Raw genomic sequence first — 15571 nt, 5'->3', positions numbered from 1 at the left:
CATGGGCTCTGATGTCCATGTACCAGTCTGTAGAATAGGAGTTCTAAAACCAATGAAAGGGGCAGCTAAATAGCACAGTGGATAGAGTACCAGCCTTGAAGTCAGGAGGATCTTAGTTCAAATCTGACCTCAGACACTTAATAGTTCCTACCTGTGTGACCCGAGGCAAGTGACTTAACCCCAATTGCTTCAGCAAACAATAAAATAAACTCAATGAAAGATAATAAAGAGAGAAGGTAATATGACATCATCAACATTCCTGAGACTTGACAGAATGCTTCTTGTGACTGGGCAATCAAAATGGAAGTTTAGGTAGAAGGTGAAAAGATAAACAACTAAGAAGTGAAACATGATATTGAAAATCTAATTTACGACTAAAGGAGGGACAAATGCATTTCAGAGTAACTAATGTTACAGACAGGTCAGAGTGTACTATAGGTGGTGATGTACTAGCAAATACTTAACAGTTTGCTCTCCAGGAAAAAAAAAAGTGTGTGAACAATGCACTGAAGTTTTATCTGCATTATTAATACTTTTTTCCTTTTTTATTATAGCCTTTTATTTACAAAACATATGCATGGGTAATTTTTCAGCATTGACAATTGCAAAACCTTCTGTTCCAACTTTTCCCCTCCTTCCCCAAACCCCTCCCCAGATGGCAGGTAGTCCAATACATGTTAAATATGTTAAAGTATATGTTAAATGCAATATATGTATACATATTTACACAGTTATCTTGCTGCACAAGAAAAATCAGATTTAGAAAGAAGGTAAAAATAACCTGAAAATGCAAACAAAAATGCATGCAGACCAAAACAAAAGGAGTGGAAATGCTGTGTTATGGTCTACACTCATTTCTCATAGTTCTTTTGCTGAGTATAAGCTGGTTTTCTTCATTACTGAACAATTGGAAATGATTTGGATACCTTCATTGCCGAAGATAGCCACTTCCATTAGAATTGATTCTCATATAGTCTTGTTGTTGAAGTGTATAATGATTTCCCTGTTCTGCTCATTTCACTTAGCATCAATTCATGTAAATCTCTCCAGGTCTCTCTGAAATCATCCTGCTGGTCATTTCTTACAGAACAATAATATTCCATAACATTCATATACCACAATTTATTCAGCCATTCTCCAATTGATGAGCATCCACTCAGTTTCCAGTTTCTTGCTGCCACAAACATTTTTGCACATGTGGGTCCCTTTCCCTCGTTTAAGATCTCTTTAGGATTATAAGCCCAGTAGTAACACTTTTTTTTTCTAACACCTCCTTAAGTCTAGACAATCAACAAAACAGTAAGGTTAAGCTAGGATTTGTAGCCTCTGATAAAGGTATAAATGCTCACACTAAAAATTTAAGTATTGGCTCCTGGGGAGCCACCCCAAGTATAGGCCACCAGGTCAGTTGGAGGAATTAGATAAGTTCCTGATACAGATCCCAAATCAAGAAAGAAGGTAGCAGTTATAATAAGAGACATTAAGTATCTAAACTTTTGAGTTCTTACCTAAAAGCGAGCAACCGATATCTTTTTTAACAGATGAGAGGCGCTGCTCTCTGGATCTTGATTCTGATCAATAAAGTGAGAGAAGTGGGAATGTCAGAATCCTTAGAGAGATCAGTGGGCATTCCATCTTAGAATCTAAGATAGATAAGAAAGAGAATATTGAGCAGTAACTGATGAGCTCCCTAGACTTTAAAGATTTCAAAGTGTTTGATACATGATTAAATCCAGCATAGGCAGGATTAGGATATGGCCCAAGACTCAGAGAAAGAAGTCTACATGAGAAGGATGTAGTCAAGTGCCAGGTTTTGTTACAGTATTTTCAGTTTATTCCAGTGAATTAAAATAAAAGGGAGGTAGTTAAAGAACCTTGATGAGATTCTTCATTGAACCTGGGGAGCTCCTCTATGAACTCAGGTCTTATACTAGAAAGAAAAGTCAGGGTGATTACCTGATGAATGTCAGGAAAGGCAAACCATAACACAAACAGAGATATGATAAATGTCAAGACCACAAGAAGCAACTTCCCCATGGAGGTGAGAAAAAGAGCAAGGAGATAGTTGAATTCTTACTCAGAAGAAGGAGCAATTTTTGCACTTAAGACTGATTTAAAATGTTCTTCAGAAAAGCAATATTAAACACACCTTCAATGCATATTAGAAGATGAAGTGAATGTTGGAAGACCTTAGGTTACTACACAAGGTTGTTATACAAGAAGAGTCTCATTCTGGAGTAAGATGGAAGGGAGACAGGGAGGAACTACCTGGCCAGGGAGAAAACCACTAGCTAGTAGTTTCCTATTTTAATTAATTATTTGAATTTAGGGTTAGAGTCGGGAGGCATTTAGGCATTAGTAGTTTCCTATTTTAATTAATTTTTTGAATTTAGGGTTAGAGTCGGGTTTGAGTCGGGAGTTGGGTGCTTTGTATGAATGGGAGTGAAAAAAACATGAATGAAAAACATCAAAAATTATTTAATACATGCAAAGCACTGTGCCAAATCCTATGGATACAAATAGCAAAGTAAGACATTTTCTATTTTCAAAAATTTCTATTCTAGTCAGGAGAAACAATATCTAGAAGACTTCAGCTGTGACTGAGATGTTAAGGTCCAATGGTTCTTAATGTACAGCAGCGAGGAAATAGTCATGCATCTCTTTTACTTTCATTTCCACTAATAAAACTGTTATCTGTTTCTGATGTTGAAGCAGTAGACAGTAGCAAGGACTTTGATGGTGAGATGTGCTTTTTGAGGTCTTCAGTAACTACAGCTACTAATGGAAAAGTAGTGACAGATGAGGTCGTGGAAGCAAAACTACTCAATTCGGCATTTCTTTGTTTTCTCTATGAAAGAAAATGACTTTCAGATTGGGGAGAGATAAAACAAAAATGATTGACATGGAATAAAAACCCAAGATAAGGGAGAATATGGTAAAAAAAATACCCATTGCTCTCAATAAATCTGTGTCACAATGAAATCAACTATCACATATGATAAAACATGATGTCCAGTTCCAGATAAAGAGGTGATAGAGGGTTGATTGAAATACCCCTCCCTCCCCACACATTGCACACACACACACACACACACACACACACACACACACACACTCACACACACACACGGACAGGATGTCATGCTAATGTAGGAATTTGTTTTGCTTGACTATACTTATTCATAATGGGTTGTTTTTCTTGTTTTCTCAATTAACAGGGGAGGAGGAGGAGGGAAAAAACTGGAATAAAATAAAACTGAATTAAAACAAATAAATACATTCAAGTCACTTAGTCTACTTGAATGCCATTCCAGGTACCAAAAAACCTTGTAGATTGCCAAAACACTGAGGGTAATTTTTAATAAAATGATAAAGAGGAAATGTACTCCAGAACTAGAGATAGGCAAACATCCATGTTTCCACAAAAGGGGAAGAAATTAAATATTCCAAACTATAAACTGATGAGGATGAGGATGATTCCTAATAAATTCTAGAATGGATTATTAAAGGAATGGTTTATGAGCACTCAGAATGGGAAGTGGTGATTAAGAACAAGTCATACCAGACTAAAATCATTTCCTTCTTTAACTAAACTAGGGCATCAGGGAAATGGCATAGACATAGTATATATGGATTTCAACAAAACCTTTAACAAAGTCTCTTTGGATATCCTTATGGGAGAGAGACAGAGACTGGATTGTAGTATGCTTAGGAAGAATAGGTTCTGGTTGACTGCCTGGACTTGAAGAGTGTTTATTCATGGATAAATATTAGTGTAAAGGGAGATCTCCAGTAAAATGCCACAGTTCTCTGCCTTTGGCTCTGGTTTGTTTAGCATATCTTGGTTGAATGCAATGATGGTATGCTTGTCCAATTTATAGAAGAAAATACAATTGCAGGCAGGACTGTGATAACAATCTGCAAATGTCTGAAGGATTGTTATTTACAAGCTAAGTCAAACTTGTTCTACTTGGTTCTGGAGGGCAAAATTAGGAGCAATGGGTAGAAGTAATAAAGAAACAGATTCTGGTAAATATGAGGAAAATGGTCTTGTTGGTTAGGACTATTCAAAAATGAAATTGTCTAACTCTGAGGTTGATGAGTTTCCCGTTAATTGAGGTCTTAAAACAGAAGCTCCATGATCATTTATCAGGAATTTTGTATAAAGGACAATTATAATAATAGCTAACATTTACATAGCATATACTATATATCAGGCATTGTGCTAAATGATTTACAAATATTATCTTGTTGATCCTCACAACAACCCTGAAAATCCCCATTTTTTCACATAAAGAAATTGAAGCACACAGAGCTTAAATCAGTAGTCTTTTTTTTAAATAACTTTTTATTGACAGAACCCATGCCAGGGTAATTTTTTACAGCATTATCCCTTGCATTCACTTCTGTTCCGATTTTTCCCCTCCCTCCCTCCACCCCTTCCCCCAGATAACAAGCAGTCCTATACATGTTAAATAGGTTACAGTATATCCTAGATACAATATATGCGTGCAGAACCGAACAGTTCTCTTGTTGCACAGGAAGAATTGGATTCAGAAGGTATAAATAACCCGGGAAGAAAAACAAAAATTCAAGCAGTTTATATTCATCTCCCAGTGTTCTTTCTTTGGGTGTAGCTGCTTCTGTCCATCCTTGATCAATTGAAACTGAGTTAGCTCTCTTTCTCGAAGAGATCCACTTCCATCAGAATGTATCTTCAAACAGTATCATTGTTGAGGTATATAATGATCTCCTGGTTCTGCTCATTTCACTTAGCATCAGTTCATGTAAGTCTCGCCATTCCTCTCTGTATTCATCCTGCTGGTCATTTCTTACAGAACAATAATATTCCATAACATTCATATACCACAATTTATTCAGCCATTCTCCAATTGATGGGCATCCATTCAATTTCCAGCTTCTAGCCACTACAAACAGGGCTGCCACAAACATTTTGGCACATACAGGTCCCTTTCCTTTCTTTAGTATCTCTTTGGGGTATAAGCCCAGTAGAAGCACTGCTGGATCAAAGGGTATGCACAGTTTGATAACTTTTTGAGCATAGTTCCAAATTGCTCTCCAGAATGGCTGGATGTGTTCACAATTCCACCAACAATGTATCAGTGTCCCTATTTTCCCACATCCTCTCCAACATGCCGCATTATCTTTCCCTGTCATTCTAGCCAATCTGACAGGTGTGTAGTGGTATCTCAGAGTTGTCTTAATTTGTATTTCTCTGATTAATAATGATTTGGAGCATATTTTCATATGGCTATAAATAGTTTCAATTTCTTCCTCTGAGAATTGTCTGTTCATATCCTTTGACCATTTATCAATTGGAGAATGGTTTGATTTCTTATAAATTAGAGTCAATTCTCTATATTTTGGAAATGAGGCCTTTATCAGAACCTTTGACTGTAAAAATGTTTTCCCAGTTTTGTTTCCTTTCTAATCTTGTCTGCATTTGTTTTGTTTGTAGAAAAACTTTTCAATTTGATATAATCAAAATTTTCTATTTTGTGGTCAATAGTGATCTTTAGTTCTTCTTTGGTCATAAATTCCTCCCTCTTCCACAGATCTGAGAGGTAAACTATCCTATGCTCTTCCAATTTATTTATAATCTCATTCTTTATGCCTAGGTCATGAACCCATTTTGATCTTATCTTGGTGTATGGTATTAAGTGTGGGTCAATGCCTAGTTTCTGCCATACTAATTTCCAATTTTCCCAGCAATTTTTGTCAAATAGTGCGTTCTTATCCCAGAAACTGGGGTCTTTGGGTTTGTCAAACACTATATTATTAAAGTTATTGGCTGTTTTGTCCTTTGAACCTAACCTATTCCATTGATCAACTAGTCTATTTCTTAGCCAATACCAGATGGTTTTAGTAACTGCTGCTTTATAATATAATTTTAGATCTGGTACAGCTAGGCCACCTTCATTTGATTTTTTTTCATTAATTCCCTTGAAATTCTTGACCTTTTGTATTTCCATATGAACTTTGTTGTTATTTTTTCTAGTTCATCAAAGTAGTTTTTTGGGAGTCTGATTGGTATAGGGCTAAATAAATAGATTAATTTAGGTAGTATTGTCATCTTTATTATATTTGCTCGCCCAATCCAAGAGCATTAAATCAGTAGTCTTCAAAGTATGGTCCAAAGAATCCTGGGGGGGGGAGGTCTCTGAAGCTCTTTTGAAGGATCTACACATTCAAAATTACTTTTATTTATAATATGGGAAATATTTATGAATATCATCCACTTAAACAAAAACTTTTTGGACAGATCCTCAATACTTTTTATTACTATAAAGATACTGAGAAAAAAAGTTTGAGAATCACTGGCTTAAATGATCACTTGCCCAGGATCCCATGGCTACTAAGTGTTTGAGGCTGGAGTTGAACTTGGGTTTTCTTGATTCCAGGCCTGGTGCTCCTTCAACTGTACTTCCTAGCCACCTGGTTTTAGAACAGCTAGATTGTAACCTCACTGAAATGTTTTTCAGCCCTAAAATTCTCTGAATTTTACTAAAAAGGAATAAACTGTTAAAGTGCTGCATGTTCTCGAGCCAATCAGATGGCCATAACTTGTCAGTTCAGCACAGCCTTTATAGAAGCTTCATCCATAGATGGGTTAGAGCATCTTTTTAGTCCAGATCAGTCTTGGGCCTTGGGACCTTGCCCACCAATCTGGTATATATATGTCATAGACTTCATGACCAGCTGCTCACAGATAGCACAGGGAAGAATCTATCATCTTTGTGCTTCAGATACATCAGTTCCAGTAATGCAATCAAAATTCAACCTGTTACTCTTCTAATGAAATTGCACAATTCAGGAATTTTGGAATTGGAAAGGATTTCAAAATCATCCTTTACTGAGGTTTTTTTTTCAGTCATGTCTGGCTCTTCATGACCCCATTTGGGGTTTTCCTCATCAAAGATATTGGAGTGATTTGCCACTTTCTTCTCCAGCTCTTTTGACTGATAAGGAAACTGAGGCTAATGGGATTAAGTGACTCGCCCAGAGTCACACAGCTAGAAAGTGTAAGACCAGACCAGATTAGAACTCATGAAGATGAGGCTTCCTGACCCCAAGTCCAGAACACTTATCCACTGCACCTTCACTTCTGAGCTTGTATTGATCAGTCACTATCAAACACACTAATCTTGACCCCAACAGTGTGATGTTATTGGTCCTCTTCAAGTACAAAGGATGAACAACTCTAGATGATTTGACTCAAAATTTGGCTCAGTTCCTACCCAATATTAGTCCCATCAAGTTCATGTACAGCACGACTACTGGATGAGTCTCACCTCAGCTTTCACTAGCATGGCTGGTGGTAGAAGGTTGCTCCTTTTTCCTCAGGGCATTGATGATGAGCTGGCTGCAAAATCCAACTTGGACTGTATACTCTCTGTACCCCTTGAAGTTAGTATATGACAGAGGCTCTACTCTTTATATCCAGAACAAGAAAGAACAAACAAAAGTCCAAGTGCCAAAGTCTTTCTTGGGACCATATGATTTCAAAGATGAAAAATCCCTAAAGCCTCTTGTCTGGCCAGAGACTATGAACAAAAAAGTCACCAACATTCCCCATGAGCAAAAGAAGCAAAAGAGGAAGTGGGTGATATTAAAAGGCCTTTTTGCATTCCTTCAAAGCCAATCAAAGAGCCTGCTCTTCACCAAGTAGTTAGGCCATTGGAATCAGTTACAGAATTTCGGTGGTTGCTCCAGAGTCTAAGAGAGGTATCTCTCCCTTAGAGGATTTCATCACAATCCTAGAAGCAAGCTCTCTAGCATCCTTCACATGTACAAGTTGTATCCACCAAGAAAGCTGATGGAGTCTATGTGCTGGACCACATAACACTAGTATGGGGGGACAGGTAAGCGTTTCAGTTACTCAGTGGCAAAAATGGAATGCTGAGTTTGAGGAATACAAAACAAAGTTTATGAATGGGAGTACTATGAAATTAAACTCAAAAAGCTAGAGTCAATCCAGACTGTCTAGGATATTGAAGGCCGAGTTAAGAAGCTTGCATTTTATCCTAGAAGAATTGGAACATCACTGAAGCTTTTCCAGAATGGGAGTAACACAGTCATCATGTGCTTTAGAAAGAATACTTTGGCAGGTGTTTGGTGTGTGGATTGGAGGTGGTAGAAATTGAAGTAGAAAAATCAATTAGAAAACTACTGCAAGTGTTTCTACTGGGCTTATATCCCAAAGAGATACTAAAGAAGGGAAAGGGACCCACATGTGCCAAAATGTTTGTGGCAGCCCTGTTTGTAGTGGCTAGAAGCTGGAAACTGAGTGGATGCCCATCAATTGGAGAATGGCTGAATATGTTAAGGAATATTATTGTTCTGTAAGAAATGACCAGCAGGATGATTTCAGAGAGGCTTGGAGAGACTTATATGCCAAGTGAAATGAGCAGAACCAGGAGATTATTATACACGGCAACAAGATTATACAATGATCAATTCAGATGGACGTGGCTCTCTTCAAAAATGAGAGGATTCAGGCCAGTTCCAATAATCTTATGATGATGAGAGCCATCTGTACCCAGAGAAAGGACTGTGGGAACTGAATGTGGATAGCATTTTTACTGGTTTTGTTGTTGTTTGTTTGAATTTTTTTTCTTTTTCATCTGATTCTTCTTGTGAAGCATGGTATTTGTGGAAATATATACATATATTGGATTTAACATATATTTTACCATATTTAACATATATTGGATTATTTGCCATCCAGAGGAGAAGGTTAGAGAAACAGGGGGAAATTGGAATACAAGGTTCTTCAAAGGTCAATGTTGAAAAATTATCCATGCATATGTTTTGAAAATAAATAGCTTTAATTAAAAAAAAAAAACTACCACAATAGTTGAGGCAGAAATGATCAGTCTAACATAAGATGGTAGCCAAATGAGTGGGAAAAGGGAATAAAGATGAGAACTTAAATAAAAGTAGAACTGATTGGATATGAAAGGGAATTCAGTAATGATTCTGAAGGTTAGAACCTCTCAGACTGAAAAGATAGCGATGTCCTTTGAAGAAATAAGAGTTTAGAAGGTGGACAATAATGTCAGAGAAGGAAACAATGTGATCCATTTGAGATATTTTGAGAATGAGATCCTAACAGAGTATCCATCTTAAAAACTTTTTTTTTAAGCTACTATGGTTTGACCTATTTTTGATGAAGCTAGATCTTTGCTTACTTCTTTTTATAGATGTTAACTATCTTCTTTAATAATATGTACTTGGAAAATTACCCTGGCATGGATTCTGTCAATATAAAGTAATTATTAAATAAAAATTTAAAAAAATTTTTCAAATAAAAAAAAATAATAATATGTACTTAGATTTTTCAGAAGCTGAAGTAAAATTCCCTGGCCTATAATTTGTAGCTTCCATTTGTATAATTTTTTTTTAAATCGGGACAAAATAATTTATTTTCTTCCAGCATCTTCATGTTCTCCTTAAACTTGTCAAACATTATTGACAGTGACTCGGTGACCCATTATTTTGCAACATTCTAGTCTATAGTTAGTCTGATCTTGAAATCTTATCAAGCAGCTGGATTCTTTCATGTTATCACTTCACTTTGTTTGAGTTTCCCAGAGAAGACATGGGTATCATCTTTCCATGTTTGAATATAAGCAGTTTATCATTGTTTAGTCTTTTATGATTGTTAATTTATGTTTCCTGTTTTATGTTTTTCTTCACTCTATAGTTGAATTTCAAAGTTTCTTTGCAGCTCTGATCTTTTCATCAAAAATGTTCTGAAGTCCTCTATTTCATTAAAAACTCAATTTTTGTCCTGTGGCATTATACTAAGGTCTGTTTTGCTGGATGAAATTATTCTTGATTGTAAGCCCATATTTTTGGCTTCTAAAATGTCATATTCAACGTTCTCTCCTTTTTTCTAGTGGTGTCTGCTAAATTATTTGTGATTCTGACTTAGCGATTCAAAACTAGAATTCTTTCCATCTGGCTTCCTGCCACTTTTGGTTAAGACTTTCCTGGAAGTTTTCATTTTGGGTTTCATTTAGGAGATGATCTGTGTATTCTACTTCAACTTTATTCTTTGGTTCTAAGAGATCTGGGCAGTTTCCTTTTAATATTTCCTGAAATAAAATTTTCTGATTTCAAATAGTCCAATGATTCTTATACATTTTCTTAATATATTTCCCAGATCAATTGTTTTTGTGCTGAGATTTTCTTCTATTTTTTTTCAGCCTTTTGACTTTGCTTTAATATCTCCTGTTATGTCCTGCAGTCATTAGCTTCTATTTGGTCCATTCTAATTTTTAGAAAATTTGATATTTGGGCAAAATGTTGTACCCTTTGTGCCAGATTGTTAATTTCCTTTCTATTGTTTTCCCATTTAACCTGTTCCTATCTTATCCTAGATGCATTCTGCAAAAGCTTTTCAGTTTCATGTAAGTCATCAAAATTATCTTTCTTTTTATTTTTTGTATTTGTCTCTATCCCTTGTTTCATTAAACATCTCCTACCCATAGTTATGAAAGATAAATGATCTAGGGCCTTAGAGGTGTCTCTGATACAGCAGTAGCAGCCTGGGGAGCTTTCAGCCCAAAGATGGGATCAGACAAGAAATCAGAAAGAGATTACAAGAGACATTTTGCTGGTATTGGGGGGGGGGGAAGGATCTGATACTGTTTTGCAACTCTATTGCCCATGTGCAATTATTCTCTAATTCTCTACTGCAATTATGGGTCATAGTTTTTGGGAAAAGAGGGATGCTTGTGGTTGCTCACAAAAGAGTAGGGGTCCTGATTGCAGTTCTAAGGCAGAGAAGAGTACTAGGATTTGCAGCTGCAGGAGAACAGAGGATCTGGTCACACTTCCATGGCCAAAAGGAATGGTAGCTCTTTTGCAGAAAGGGAACAGGACCCCTTCCTAACTAAAGAAAAAAGTGAAAACCAAGAGAGCGATGATTACCTATCTCCCCAGACCACACCATCTTGGAAATACCAAAAACCTATAGACCCCTAAAACTAGCTTTGAAAACAGCATGAAAAACCTGAATGTTGCTACAATGCCTCTCTACCTCCAGCTTTAATATAAAAATCACCCAAATTTAACATAAAATTCAAAGTCCCAAAATAGCTTGGAAAAATAAGTATAGAACAAAAAAGGAGATTGACCTTCTATGACAGTGGAACAGAAGATCAAGACACAAATGCAGAAAAGTAGACCAGCCCAAATATAAAAGGAGGTACAAAAAAATCGCTGATGAAAATAATTCCTAAAAAATTAGAATTGCAAAAATGGAAGTTAATGACTTTATAAGACATCAAGAAACAATAAAATAAAGATTGAGATTGAGAAAGAAGGGGGAAATGATAAACAAGAGTAATTTAAGGGAGGCAGTAGTCAGAAGCATAATAGACTTTTAAAGAGTAATAAGAAAAAAATAATGACAAAAAGAAGGAAATAAGATGGAGAAAAATACACAATAATTATAATCATGAATGTGAATGGGATGAACCCACCTATAAAATTTTTTTAAAAAATCATAACAGAATTGATTAGGAATTAAAATCCAACTTAAAACAGAAGGAGACACAGTTAAAATTAGGGTTGAAATGAGGTGATTCAGGCCAGTTCCAATAGACTTGTGATGGAGAGAGCCATCTGCACCCAGAGAGAGGACTATGGGGCCTGAATGTGGATCACAACATAGTATTCTCATCTTTTTGTGGTTGTTTGTTTGCTTGTTTTTTCTTTCTTATTTTTTTCCTTTTTGATCTGCTTTTTCTTGTGCAGCATGATAAATATGGAAATATGTATAGAAAAGCTGCATATTTAACCTGTATTGGATAACTTGCTGTAGAAGAGGGAGAAAAATCTGGAACACAAGATTTTGCAAGGATAAATGTTGAAAACTATCTTTGTATGTATTTTGAAAATAAAAAGCTATTTTCTTAAAATTAGGAATTGAAACAAATTTATTATGACTCAGCTGAAGTAAAGAAAGTGGCCATAGCAATCATGAGCTCAGAGAAAACAAAAGCAATATTAGACATAATTAAAAGAGATAATCAGTTTTTTTTTAAGATACTATAGTCAATGGAATAATATTTAAAAATTTTTTTTGCTTTAAAAGGTACTATAGTCAGTGGAATAATATTTTAAAATTTACAGTAGATTTTTCTGATAAAGACCTCATTTCTCAAATATATGCAGAAGTGAGTCATATTTATAAAAAGAAAAACCATCCCCCAATTGATAAAGGAAAAAAAAGATATGGAAATGCAGTTTTCAGAAGAAGAAATCGAAGCTATCTATAGTCATATGAAAAATGCTCTAAATCACTATTGATTAAAGAAATGCAAATTAAAACAGCTCTGCAATTATCTCATACATATCAGATTGGCTAACATGATATGAAAGGAAATGGACAAATGTTAGAAAGATCGTGGAAAAATAGGGAAACTAATGCATTGTTGGTGGAATTATGAACTAGTGCAACCATTCTGGAGTATAATTTGGAACTGTGGCCAAAAGGCTATCAAACTGTGTATACCTTTTGATTCAACAATACCACTACTAAATATGTTTCTCAAAGAGTCAAATAAAAGGGATAAGTATTTATTTGTATAAAAATATTTATAGCAGCTTATTTATGATAGTAAAGATTTGGAAATTGAGGGGATGTACATCCATTGGGGAATGGCTAAACAAATTGTGATCTATTACTGTGATGGAATATTACTATGCTATGAGAAATAACAAGAAAGATGATTTCAGAAAAACCTTGGAAAGATTTACATAAATTGGTACAAAGTGAAGTAAGCAGAACCAGATCATTGTACATAATAACAGTAATATTGTAAGCACTAGCAATTGTGAACAACTTAGCTACTCTGATTAATACAATGATTCAAGACAAATTCAAAGAACTAAAGAAAAATACTATCCACCTTCAGGGAGAGAACTGATAAACTGAGTCAAATTGAAATATAATTTACTTACTTTTTTATATTCATGAGTTTTTTGGTGAAAATGGCTAATATGGATATATGTTTTGCATGATTTCACATGTATAATTGATATCATATTCCTTGTCTTTTCAGCAGAAGGAAAGGGAACAATTTGGAACTCAAATTAAAAAAAAAAAGAATGTAAAATAAATAAAATACTTGTGTGCATATATGTATGTGTATATCTCAAAAAAAAGATAATGATCTACTTCTCTTCTAATTCCTTTATGGTATGATCTTTAATATTGAGATCACATATCCATTTAGAATTTATTGTGGAATAAAGCATGCTTTCCAGTTTTTCCAGTCTTTTTTTTTTTTTTAATGAACCAAGGAGTTATTTTTTAAGTATTTTATGTTTTCCATTTTACAGAACTCTGGTTTATTGCATTTCATTGTTGTTGATCTTTCCTTGTCAATCTTTTCCATTGTTCTACTTCTCTATTTTTAAACTACTAGCAAATAGTTTTTATTCCTGTACCTTTATAATAGAATTTGAAGTCTAGAATTTCTGTTCCCTTCATCTCTAACTTGTAAAATAATTTTCTTTGGTATTCTCGATATTTTCCTTTCCCAAATAGTTTTCTTATAATTTTATTATTTTATAAAGCATCTCTCTGGAAGTTTCATTAGTTACACAATAAAAACTGTAAAATAAATTTTGGTGGTATTATAATGCCTTTTATATTGGCATTATTCTCTCTCTCTCTTTCTCTCTCTCTCTCTCTCTCTCTTTCTCTCTCTCTCTCTCTCTCTCTCTCTTTCCTTCCTTCCTTCCTGAGGCAATTGGGGTTAAGTGACTTGCCCAGGGTCACACAGCTAGGAAGTGTTAAGTGTCTTGAGATCACATTTGAACTCAGTCCTCCTGACATCAGGGCTGGTACTCTAATCACTGCGCCACCTAGCTGCCCCTTTTTAGAAGGAGTACCTTGTAATGGAATCTATTCAAATATTTTGGGTGCTTTGATGAATCAATCCCCAATTATTTTATTTAATTTTATATTATTTCAAATGGAATTTCCTTTTATCTTACTTCCTCTTGAATTTTGTTGCTTTTATACAGATATGATGCTGATTTTTGTGCATCAATTTTGCTAGGTTCAGATCATTATTTTTGTTTTTTCTAGGTTTGTTATAATGTCATCTTGTTTGTTTGCTGTTTTGTTCATTTGATTTTCTTTCCTCTTAAACTGGATTGGCTAAAAGTGTGTCAGTTTTGTCGGTCTTTTTTTTTTTTAAACAAACCAGCTTTTAGTTTTATTTATTATTTCTATAGCCTTTTCAGTTTCCAGATTATTAATTTCTCTTCTTATTTTTAACATCTTCAATTTATACTTATGTTGGGTTTATTTATTTGTTGACTTTCAAATTTTTAAATGCACATTCAGTTTATTAATTCTCTACTTTTCTAATTTTAAATTATGCTTATTTGTAAGTGGTATATTTAATATTGCCATCTTTTATACATATTTACAATATCTTTGTGCCTTAATATATGATCAGTTTTTACAAAAGTTTTGCATGGTGCTAAGAAATCCATATATATTTTTAGTATACCCATTAGAAGACATTACAAGCTTTTAGTTCATTTCTCCAGCAATTTGCTTAATTTTTTCTTTTTTGTTAAATTTGTCTAAAATTATATATACACTAAAGTCAACTGCTATTATTTTGTTATTGCCTATGTCTTCTTGTGATTCTTTTTTTTCCTTTATGAATTTAGATTTTAAGGTATTTATAGCATGCAAGTTTAATATGGATATTTGTTTGTTGTATGTGTATATGATTTCTTTCAGCATCATGTAGTTTCCTTGTCTATATCTTTTTAAGTTGTAAATTTTTGTTTTTGCTTAATCTGATAGCATGACTACAACTCTTCTTTTTTGAATTGCCCTGATGCATACTAAATGGTAAGCAACAGATTATGGGGTCTGGTTTGCTTATCCAATCTGTCATTCTCATTTTATTGGATTGTTTAATACTTTTGTTATTAAAAGTTATGAAAATTAGTTTTATGCTTTCCTCCATTTATCTCTAATATTAATTAGGACTTCTTTTGTTCCTCTTATTCCATTGAACCAATAATTTGTCTTCCGTTATTTTTGTTTCACCTATTTTAAGGCAAATCTAGGTTCTCTTTTCTTCAACCTCAAACCTCCAATATCCCCTATTTGACATCCTTTTTCCTAGTTTGGGGGGTTTTGCTTAATTTATTAGTTCCTTTTTCTTTCTTCCTTTTATCTAGTTTATCTAATTCTTTCCCCTTTTTTCTCTCAGTAAAGTAAAATAAAATTCCCCTTATCGTCTTCCCCTTCAACTTCTTTTGTTGGTTAGGTATATTTTTTATTTTCTTTGCCTTATTTTAAGGTAGTTAGCACAGTGAATAAAAAACTAGGTCTGCTGTTAGATCTAAATTCAAATTCTATCTCTGACTTGCTATGTAGCCGTGAGCCAAACATTTGACCTCTGCTTGTCTCATTTTCTCTAAGTATAAAATCCAGGTAGATGCCAATTGGGAGGATTAAATGAGGTAATATTTATAAAGTGCTTAACAAAAATATCAGACA

The sequence above is a fragment of the Antechinus flavipes genome, chromosome 4, assembly GCF_016432865.1.
Source record: "Antechinus flavipes isolate AdamAnt ecotype Samford, QLD, Australia chromosome 4, AdamAnt_v2, whole genome shotgun sequence".
Taxonomy (NCBI): domain Eukaryota; kingdom Metazoa; phylum Chordata; class Mammalia; order Dasyuromorphia; family Dasyuridae; genus Antechinus; species Antechinus flavipes.
This window is presented reverse-complemented; position numbering follows the sequence as displayed.